Raw genomic sequence first — 12,265 nt, 5'->3', positions numbered from 1 at the left:
TAATTACCTCACGTGATCTAGACTCTATGCTTCTCTTAATACATCCCAGAATTGCGTTTGCCTTTTTTGCTGCTGCATCATATTGTTGACTCATGTTCAGTCTATGATCTATTAGTATACCCAAGTCTTTTTTCACATGTGCTACTGCTTTGCCTAATTCCTCCTATTCTGTATGTGCTTTTTTCATTTTTCTTGCCCAGATATAGGACTTTGCATTTCTCCTTGTTAAATACCTCTCTCTCTCTCTTCTCTACTGTTAGCTATCCCTCCCAGCTTTGTTCCATGGGCAAATTTGATCAGTTTTCCCTCAATTCCCTCCTGCAGTTCTGTGGCACACATGATTTGCTTGAAAGTCCAACTGATCATCATGGGTATTTCACTGCTAAAACACATGTATTACTGAAGTGCATGAACTGGCTAATTGTCAATTAGCACCTCCTTACAGTACAGTGCAGTACAACACATTAACTACCGATCTTTACCTGTGCCAAGTAATCTTGTAGATATAATACTTTTTAAAGGCTAACAAAAATACATGACGTTACAGCAAACATTTGGGCCTTCTATCGACCCTTCATCAGGCAAAATGGAACTGGTTTGGATGGGGCACATATATATATATATATATATATATATATATATATATATATATATATATATATATATACACACAAATGCAGAGAGGAAACCTATCTTGATCTAAATACAAATGTTTACACACAGAAATTTGAGACTGTTTTGCACTCAAAACGTAAAACACCAAACAAACTGAACTGAGAGATAAATAATTCTTCAGTCCACTGAGCTCAGGAATGTCATAGTTTTATTATGTGTGTTGTCTCTCCTTTAACCTGCACATAGAAGCAGATGGAACCACTGCAGCACCACCTATAGGATGGCAACATTCTTACAAATCAGTTTCAGAACTTTTATAAAGTTAAAAAAAAAAAAACAAGCAATGATTGGGAAGAGGACATCCCTCTTGACCTCCTTCAGACCTTTCATATTCTCCACTCATGGTTTTTTCGTTTTACCTAATGGATGCTCCTTTGGACACCAGGTGAGAACTTCTCCATGTTACATTTCTGGAACACTGTGCATACTATACAGGACCCTGAAGAAGTTCCTGTTCTCATCATAGAAAGTGATTTACAGTCTCCAGCTGTTCTTTCTGACTTTAATATGTAAGGACTTGCCTTTTATGTATTAGTTATCTGCCTGATTTTTCTTTAATTGTCATTTTGTATTACTTTTGGCTGACATTTCTCCAGTTTTCCATGGAGTTATGGTTGCAACATACATTATTTTCCACATACAATGGTTGTCCCGAAACCAATAAATATTGTATGTTGAGGGATCACTTGTATATATGTGTTAAGTTTGATTGTAACACTAAATGTGTTGATAATGACATTACTGCAAAAAAGTGATTTTTAGAGCAAAAAGACATGGACAAAAAAATGTGGCCGGTTGCTGTAATTTTTATGATAGACGCTCCAATACTTATTGTCTTGTCATAGTGGTAAATTCAATAATGCAAGAGTATATCCACATGGAGCAGATTTACCGCGGATGTGTGAAATACTCGTAGGCTGGTTTCAGATGGATGTATGGAAACATGTCTATAATACAGATCCGTATTACAGATGTGTTTCAGATGACGTTACAACTGTATGTCATCAGTATTTTTTATCAGTATTTGCCTCCGTAGATTTTATTTTTTACTGGGCAAACACTGGTCAGTATTAACCTAATAGAAAATAATAGCAATGTGGGGCAAATACACAAAAAATAAGTCATGCTGCATTCTTAAAAAGATACATAGATTTACATTAGCTCCGTATTGCGGTCCAGAAAACACGAACCAAATAGAGAGCTAAAATACGCTCATCTGAAAGCAGCCTTAGACCGTCAACTAGTCCCCCATCATTCCATCATCATTTCCCATTTTCTAGTCCCCATCATTTGAGCACTGCATATTTTTAAATGAAAATGTATTTTTCAATAAAGCTTACTGTATTTGATGAGTGAATACTCCTGATTCATTTTTTATGTAGGTGGTATATGATTTCAGAAGAAGTCTCATTGTTAATTTCTAAGTATGGCTATATATGCCTCTAAAAAATTTTCAATCCTTTTGCCTGTCTAGTCTTCTGTTTACACAACCCACAGTATTTTCAGGAAGAATAGTGACAGAAAATACAGAATAAACTTAGTAACATTAACTACTCATCAAGATGCAGCCAGAATATATTTTAAATAGTTGTTTTATGCTCAGCAACCATGTGATTAAATGGATCTGAATAGAAACAGCAGTTTGTAGCAGTCAGTTCCAATCTTGAACAATCGTACTTAAAGGTAAAATGTAATGGTTGGGATTTTGTCATCAGGTGACAATAATTAGAGACCCAAACTTGGCGAAACTGTTATTCCTTTCCCTGCTATTGGAAAAAGATTAACGAGTGCTATTGAGGAGCTGGAATACAAGTAATGCTCACTGCTAACCGACCTGTAATTTGGAATGGCACCCATTATAAGCACAGTTAAGACATCACTGGAAATGTGTGTTTGAACTAATGACTGAAAGACAGCATAGAACTCTAATTGAGTCAAAGTGACTGTTACCAGGTATCAGTAATGCCTGAGCTTCCATAAGAGCATCATTATATGTTGAAGACTTGGTTTAACTGTGGAGACAGAAGTTACTTGAGCAACAGATTTTTATCTTTCAGCGGATCCTAAATGCACAATCATTACTGGCTTTCAGTTGCTTAATTGCTCTGTCAACATACAATATGGCTTACCATAAAAGCTCTGTGAGAAGAGAAAAGATTGTAGTTTGGAAAATGACAGCAACACCTTGTAGCTAAATATAATTGCAATATATTATTAAAAATAATTGTAAAGTGTCAGCTTTGCTACATAGTCCAGGTGGACAAAAGCACAAATGTCATTAATAAATATGACCATTTTACAATTGTGGTAAATTTCAATAAAACCTTTACAGATCTGATGTTGACAGTAAAGAATTGTAATAAAAAAGTAAAATGCATCTAAAGAAAACTAACTGCAATAACCTTTGTTAAGTCAAAATTGCCTTAAGAGGGAGAGAGATTGAGAGAGAGAGAAAAAAAAAAAAAGCTCGGCACCCGGTGGGTTCAATACAAAAATGCTTGAGTCCCCCATTGACTTCAATAGGGTTTGTTACTCGAATAGCGCTGTCGAATATTACGAAAAGCTGAACTCGAATAACGAGCACCTGAGCATTTTGGTACTCGCTCATCTCTATTGATGACCTATCCTCAGGATAAGTCATCAATACCTGATCAGCGGGGGTTCACCGCTTGGGAGTCCATCTGATCAACTGTTAAGGAGCACGCTGCCCCTGGTAAAATACACAGACCCCAGCTAAGAAAAAGTGCCTTATCTTTAAGGGTAGAGTCCTATGTTGTGATATATATCTCATACAGTCAGGGGCGTAACAATAGAGGGTGCAGGGGATGCGGTTGCATCCGGGACCAGGAGCCTTAGGGGGCTCATTAGGCCTCTCTTCTCCATATAGGGAGCCCAGTACTAGGAATAAAACATTATATTTTGGGCCCAGTTACAGATTTTGTATTGGGGCATTGCATTGTTGGCCTCTATGTATAAAGCTACTAAGATGTAAATTCATTACTTTGGTAAAGATTATTTCAGGAATCTGTCCTGTGAGACTATAGTGCATAACAATATCATGCGATGAAGAAAGTAGTGAAAAGGGGAAATGAGCTAATCTAGTAGACTTGGAGTTAGAAGGAAAATAAGAAAGGCAAACAGCAAAGAAAAACAATTCAAAATCCACTTTAATCATCCGCATAAGCTTACGGTCTAGACATTTTTACAGCTTGCTTTCTAAAAACATATTTATTATTGTTCTGAAAAATATTATATGGAAAAAACAAACAAACCATTATCTGATAATTCTCTAATTTCTTCCAAACTTTGCAATAAAAACAAGTCTGTTACCTTGCATAAACTCAGCAGGGACATAAATACAAAAATATAATTTTCTGTTTTATAATTTAATATTGTGTTCCTCAATATTCTTCTAGATTATTTATGCTTGACAGTATTATGTCAATATATTATGTAGCAGAAAAAGACCGTTTGCATTTACATAACCACATAGGCACAAGTCCTACAGTTTGCAATGCAGTTAAAACTAGGTGATGGTAAATACGTTGGTGCCAAAAAAGGCAAATAAATTATAAGAGTTATACTTGTATTGGCCAACCAGAAAAATAATTGCAAGCTTTGACGCACGGCAGACCCTTCATCAGGGGAGTTCATAAATTAATGAATGTATCACTTCTATAATACTGTGTATTTTTACACTAAAGTATTTATAGTACATATGCCCTAATAAGATATATGGTTGTGATATAGGAGAATCGCTTCTTTTTGGTGGTAGAAACAGTATATCTAGCCTGTCCAAATGTGTGGCTTACCTCAACTTCCACCTGGCAAAAGCTGCTGGTTGATGGAAGTTAGAGAAGGTAGACCAGTGTTGTTTTTTTTTAAGGGATTGCCTACAACTGATTTCCCCTGTAACATGATATAGACTTTACTAACGCGTTATTTTTTGCTGTATATCACAATACAGTTTAACAAATGACTTGCAAATGTATATTGGCCAAACATATGCAAAACAGTCACTCTTTTAACAATTTGGCTTGTGTAGTCTATGGGATGTTTGCCTATAAAATAAGCGGACTTCACAAAGTATATGCTGAGCGTAATGATCTAGTACAGTCTAAACACAGTCTAAGATGTAAGTTAAAGGGGTTGTCCCGCGCCGAAACGGGTTTTTTTTTTTTTCAATAGCCCCCCGTTCGGCACGAGACAAACCCGATGCAGGGATAAAAAAAAACAAAACGGGTAGTACTTACCCGAATCCCCGTGCTCCGGTGACTTCTTACTTACCTTGTGAAGATGGCCGCCGGGATCTTAACCCTCGGTTGACCGCAGGTCTTCTGTGCGGTCCATTGCCGATTCCAGCCTCCTGATTGGCTGGAATCGGCACACGTGACGGGGCGGAGTCACGAGGAGCCGCTCTCTGGCACGAGCGGCCCCATTCAGAAGGGAGAAGACCGGACTGCGCAAGCGCGTCTAATCGGGCGATTAGACGCTGAAGATTAGACGGCACCATGGAGACGGGGACGCCAGCAACGGAACAGGTAAGTGAATAACTTCTGTATGGCTCATAATTAATGCACAATGTACATTACAAAGTGCATTAATATGGCCATACAGAAGTGTATAACCCCACTTTGTTTCGCGGGACAACCCCTTTAAATAGATCCATAGATTCCCATTCAGGGACATATCCAAAGATCCTCATTCACTCACGAAGACCTATTTGACCTCAGCTTCGGTGGTATCCATCAGGGTTTGCTATTTTTGCTCCACAAAATAGTGCAGTAGAGTGCAGAGATATCCAGGTAAAAAAAATAAGATACGGAGGCTACATTTAAAAACATGTATACCATGCAGTGTACATTTTTTTTTACAATGGCAGCCAATGTGTGAAGAATGCCACTAAGTGATATCTACTAAACATACGTGTCCAAACTTTCAGAAGGTTTCAGAAATCTTTTTAACAGACATCTTGGATAATATGAAAAAAGGTGTGGTACCATGTTAGCCAGTAGAGTAAAGTGTGATTGTTCTGAGTAAGGCCTCGTTCAGATGTTCAGGTTGCTACGGAAGCGCTCACATGGAGCTTTTTTACCAGCACAGAATCTACGCTGGTAAAAAAGATAGGAAAGCGAGTGCCAACTCACCTGTCAGCTCCGGCGCTGTCCATGGTGCTGACCACAGGCTCTTATGGGAGCGACGGCAGCACTCTGCTTGCAGCCCGGACATGTGAGCAGGCTTCTCCATTCGTTACTTAGTTTCTGCAGGCTTGAAAAAAATCAAACAATACTCAGCCTGTATAAAGAGGCAATGATTCATCATAAAAAGGATATGAATGACTGCCTGTTTACCGTACATGGAAGTGGGCGGCCATGAGAGATCCTCAGCCTGCTGTCTCCATTCACCAAGCGATCATCACATCTGTGTGAAAGTCCATGTGTGGTTATTGCTGGAATGTCTGTCGGGCATCTATGTTTACTGTGTGTTTTTTTTTCTTATAGGATATTTGACTGGATAAGGCAGCAGTTCCAATTTCATTTCAAAAACTCACTTTTTTTTTACAAATCACAAAAGCACAATGCATTTCTTTATCAACCAAAATAGTTGATATATTTTACTATAATAGAAGTGAGAAGCATTGTGGTGAAAAAAAAGTTTAATTTTTTTTCTGACGATAGTAGCTTTTATCTTGCATACCAGAAAAGCAAAATCTTTACCTTCATGTTTTAATATATATTCAAGGTAGATTAAACAGCACTGACCTTATCCCCTAACGCTGTATACAGTAATTGAATATATGTCATGCTTGTGAGGCCTCGATCACACGGGCGATTTTTTGCGTGATTTGCGCATGCGCATGCGACCGGCGATTTTATAGAACCATTGCTTTGCAATGGTATCGGACACATGGGCGCTTTTTATGCGCTTGTCCGATAAATTATAGAACAGAAATCGCAGCTCGCACCTATCTGCGATTCCTTGTGTTCTGTATATGTGCTCAATGGGGCCGGCGGCAGCAGCGCCGACCCCATTGAGAACATATACTATACAAATCATTCTCCTCTGCCACAGCTGTAACAGCTGTGGCAGAGAAAAATGATGTTTGCCCATTGAATTCAATGGAGCCGACAATACAGCCGGCTCCATTGAAAGCAATGGGCTGCCGGCGAGCGCGGGATGAATTTTTGGGAAGGGCTTAAAAATATAAGCCCTTCCCTGAAAATCATCCTAAAATGTGTAAAAATAATAAAAAAAATATATACTCACCTTGTCCGTGCAGCCGGAGTTCAGCCACGTCTGAACTGCTCTGTGTAGTATTCAGCAGGCGGGGATTTAAAATCCCCGCCTGCTGAATGAGCTGCCTCTGATTGGTCACAGCCTCACCAATCAGAGGCAGCTCTCACTCACCCATTCATGAATTCATGAATTGGTGAGTGAGTGCTGCCTCTGATTGGCTCCGCCAGGGACCAATCAGAGGCAGCCCATTCAGCAGGCGGGGATTTTAAATCCCCGCCTGCTGAATACTACACAGAGTAGTTCAGGAGAACTGCCGGCCGGCCACGGCTGAACTCCGGCTGCACGGACAAGGTAAGTATATGTTTTTTTATTATTTTTACACATTTCTGGATGAATTTCAGGGAAGGGCTTATATTTTTAAGCCCTTCCTGAAAATTCATCCCCGCTCGCCGGCAGCCCATTGCTTTCAATGGAGCCAGCTGCATTGCCGGCTCCATGGAATTCAATGCGCTGGACAGCACTCCTGTGCTCTGGCCCGTTTTAAAGGAAATGCGGCTAGGAGCAGATTTTTCCGGCAATTTTTCGGCCCCGGTTACGTGATTTGCAGATGCGCATCGGTCATGTGATCCACAAATCGTGGCAAAAAACGCCCGTCTGACCGAGGCCTGATACTGTATTTATGTATACTATTCTCAAATCCTTTGTAGCTCAGCCGGCATGTCTTTTTTTCCTCTTGCAAATAAAAAACATGTCTTTTACATTGACAAAAGAATCATTTGCAGATATTCAAATCTGTAACATACCTCTGGTGTCCCTATAAAGATCCTATCACACATAGCAGAAAATTCCACCACTGACAATTCTACACTAAAATTCATATGTATTACTCAAGGAATTTGATGCAGATTTGCTGCAGAAGTGTAGCAAAATTTCTAAAAGGAAAATCTGCCACAATTCCACCTCAAATCCACATGAAAATCTGTATATTAGACATGCTAATTTTTGTGCAGATTTGCTTATTGCAAAATTTTCTGTCACTTGTAAAAGTACCTTAAGGTTTCCTTCACATAATTATTTGGTTTTTTTTAATTGGCTTGTAAAAATGCTATAATTTATATGCATTTTTTTGCTAGCACTTTTGGCTGTCATTTTTTTGGCATTCATTTTTTGCAAGGATTTTTTTCTAATGTAAATGCATAAAAATTAGAGAAGAGCGAACGTACTCGTCCGAGCTTGATATTCGTGCGAATATTAGGGTGTTCGGGATGCTCGTTACTCGTAACGAGCACCACGCGGTGTTCTGGTTACTTTCAGTTTCCTCTCTGAGACGTTAGCGCGCTTTTCTGGCCAATTGAAAGACAGGGAAGGCATTACAACTTCCCCCTGTGACGTTCAAGCCCTATACCACCCCCCTGCAGTGAGTGGCTGGGAAGATCAGATGTCACCCGAGTATAAAAGTCGGCCCCTCCCGCGGCTCGCCACACATGCCTTGTGAGTTAGCTGAGGGAAAGTACTATTGTGCTGGTGCTGCTGTAGGGAGAGCGTTAGGAGTCAGTGTAGGCTTCAAGAACCCCAAAGGTCCTTCTTAGGGCCACATCTACCTGTGTGCAGGCTGCTGCTAGCAGTGTTTTTTTTTTTTTTTTTCTCAAAATCGGCAGTGCAGAGCATTGCACCCGGCATTAGGGACAGAAGTGGTGCATAGGCAGAGAGAGTGTTAGGAGTGAGTGTAGCCTTCAAGAACCTCAACGGTCCTTTCTAGGGCCAAATTTAAGCGTGTGCAGTACTGTGCTGGCTGCTGTTAGCAGTGTTGCATATTTTTTTTTTCTAAAAATCGTCTGTGCCGAGCATTGCACCCTCCATTGATACTACAGGGACAGAATTGTGTAGGCAGGGCCACAACACAGTTATTGTTCATTGAATATACGCAGTGGGTCCTTCCCTTTGCAAAAAAGGAAAAAAATTATATTTGGCCTGCCTGTGTCAGTCCTAAGGTCTCCGTGTACGTGTGTGCTGCGTGGACAATGTACAAAAATCAGACGCAACCAGCTACGGTTTACTGCAGGCTTGCGCCATTGTCTTTCCTGACTGGCAAATACCTGCTCTGCTAGAGTTAATAACTCTGCTACACTAAAGTTGTGTGACACTTTTTCAGGGCCACACTACAGTTCTAAAAGTTATTGTTCATTGAATATACGCAGTGGGTCCTTCCCTTTGCAAAAAAGGAAAAAAATTATATTTGGCCTGCCTGTGTCAGTCCTAAGGTCTCCGTGTACGTGTGTGCTGCGTGGACAACGTACAAAAATCAGACGCAACCAGCTACGGTTTACTGCAGGCTTGCGCCATTGTCTTTCCTGACTGGCAAATACCTGCTCTGCTAGAGTTAATAACTCTGCTACACTAAAGTTGTGTGACACTTTTTCAGGGCCACACTACAGTTCTAAAAGTTATTGTTCATTGAATATACGCAGTGGGTCCTTCCCTTTGCAAAAAAGGAAAAAAAAATATATTTGGCCTGCCTGTGTCAGTCCTAAGGTCTCCGTGTACGTGTGTGCTGCGTGGACAACGTACAAAAATCAGATGCAACCAGCTACGGTTTACTGCAGGCTTGCGCCATTGTCTTTCCTGACTGGCAAATACCTGCTCTGCTAGAGTTAATAACTCTGCTACACTAAAGTTGTGTGACACTTTTTCAGGGCCACACTACAGTTCTAAAAGTTATTGTTCATTGAATATACGCAGTGGGTCCTTCCCTTTGCAAAAAAGGAAAAAAATTATATTTGGCCTGCCTGTGTCAGTCCTAAGGTCTCCGTGTACGTGTGTGCTGCGTGGACAACGTACAAAAATCAGATGCAACCAGCTACGGTTTACTGCAGGCTTGCGCCATTGTCTTTCCTGACTGGCAAATACCTGCTCTGCTAGAGTTAATAACTCTGCTACACTAAAGTTGTGTGTCACTTTTTCAGGGCCACACTACAGTTCTAAAAGTTATTGTTCATTGAATATACGCAGTGGGTCCTTCCCTTTGCAAAAAAGGAAAAAAATTATATTTGGCCTGCCTGTGTCAGTCCTAAGGTCTCCGTGTACGTGTGTGCTGCGTGGACAACGTACAAAAATCAGACGCAACCAGCTACGATTTACTGCAGGCTTGCGCCATTGTCTTTCCTGACTGGCAAATACCTGCTCTGCTAGAGTTAATAACTCTGCTACATTAAAGTTGTGTGACACTTTTTCAGGGCCACACTACAGTTCTAAAAGTTATTGTTCATTGAATATACGCAGTGGGGCCTTCCCTTTGCAAAAAAGCGAAAACAGTATATTTGGCCTGCAGGCTTGCGCCAATTTATTTCCTGCCTGGGAAATCAAATCACTGGTAATACAGCATGCTGAGGGGTAGGGGTAAGCCTAGAGGACATGGACGTGGACGTGGCCGAGGACGCGTAGGCCCAAGTGAGGGTGTGGGCACAGGTTGAGCTCCTGATCCAGGTGTGTCGCAGCCGACTGCTGCGCGATTAGGAGAGAGGCACGTTTCTGGCGTCCCCACATTCATCGCCCAATTAATGGGTCCACGCGGGAGACGTTTATTAGAAAATGAGCAGTGTGAGCAGGTCCTGTCCTGGATGGCAGAAAGTGCTTCGAGCAACCTATCGTCCAGCCACAGTTCTGCGCCGTCCACTGCTGCAAATCCGAATCCTCTGTCTGCTGCTCCTCCTTCCTCCCAGCCTCCTCACTCCACTACAATGACACATGCTCAGGAGCGGGAACACTCCCAGGAACTGTTCTCGGGCCCCTGCTCAGATTGGGCAGCAGTGGTTCCTCTCCCACCAGAGGAGTTTATCGTCACTGATGCCCAACCATTCGAAAGTTCCCGGGGTCCGGGGGAAGAGGCTGGGGACTTCCGCCAACTGTCTCAAGAACTTTCTGTGGGTGAGGAGGACGATGACGATGAGACACAGTTGTCTTGCAGTGAGGTAGTAGTAAGGGCAGTAAGTCCAAGGGAGCAGCGCACAGAGGATTCGGAGGAAGAGCAGCAGGACGATGAGGTGACTGACCCCACCTGGTGTGCAACGCCTACTCAGGACAGGTCTTCAAAGGGGGAGGCAAGGGCATCAGCAGGGCAGGTTGCAAGAGGCAGTGCGGTGGCCAGGGGTAGAGGCAGGGCCAGACCGAATAATCCACCAAGTGTTTCCCAAAGCACACCCTCGTGCCATGCCACCCTGCAGAGGCCGAGGTGCTCTAAGGTCTGGCAGTTTTTCACAGAGACGCCTGACGACCGACGAACAGTGGTGTGCAACCTTTGTCGCGCCAAGATCAGCCGGGGAGCCACCACCAACAGCCTCACCACCACCAGCATGCGCAGACATATGATGGCCAAGCACCCCACAAGGTGGGACGAAGGCCGTTCACCGCCTCCGGTTTGCACCGCTGCCTCTCCCCCTGTGCCCCAACCTGCCACTGAGATCCAACCTCCCTCTCAGGACACAGGCACTACCGTCTCATGGCCTGCACCCACACCCTCACCTCCGCTGTCCTCGGCCCCATCCAGCAATGTCTCGCACCGCACAGTCCAGCCGTAGCTAGCGCAAGTGTTGGAGCGCAAGCGCAAGTACGCCGCCACGCACCCGCACGCTCAATCGTTAACCGTCCACATAGCCAAATTTATCAGCCTTGAGATGCTGCCGTATAGGGTTGTGGAAACGGAGTCCTTCAAAGCTATGATGGCGGCGGCGGCCCCGCGCTACTCAGTTCCCAGTCGCCACTACTTTTCCCGATGTGCCGTCCCAGCCCTGCACGACCACGTCTCCCGCAACATTGTACGCGCCCTCACCAATGCGGTTAGTGGCAAGGTCCACTTAACTACGGACACGTGGACAAGCACAGGCGGGCAGGGCCACTACATCTCCCTGACGGCACATTGGGTGAATTTAGTGGAGGCTGGGACAGAGTCAGAGCCTGGGACCGCTCACGTCCTACCCACCCTCAGAATTGCGGGCCCCAGCTCGGTGGTGGTATGTTCGGCGGTGTATGCTTCCTCCACTAAAGCACCCTCCTCCTCCTACTCCTCCTCCTCAACCTCTGTCTCGCAATCTAGATGTGTCAGCAGCAGCAGGACGTCGCCAGCAGTCGGTGTCGCGCGGCGTGGCAGCACAGCGGTGGGCAAGCGTCAGCAGGCCGTGCTGAAACTACTCAGCTTAGGAGATAGGAGGCACACGGCCCACGAACTGCTGCAGGGTCTGACAGAGCAGACCGACCGTTGGCTTGCGCCGCTGAGCCTCCAACCGGGCATGGTCGTGTGTGGCAACGGCCGTAACCTGGTGGCGGCTCTGGAGCTCGGCAGCCTCACGCACGTGCCATG

Source organism: Eleutherodactylus coqui, chromosome 9, assembly GCF_035609145.1.
Source record: "Eleutherodactylus coqui strain aEleCoq1 chromosome 9, aEleCoq1.hap1, whole genome shotgun sequence".
Taxonomy (NCBI): Eukaryota; Metazoa; Chordata; class Amphibia; order Anura; family Eleutherodactylidae; genus Eleutherodactylus; species Eleutherodactylus coqui.
Note: the sequence above shows the minus strand (reverse complement) of the source record.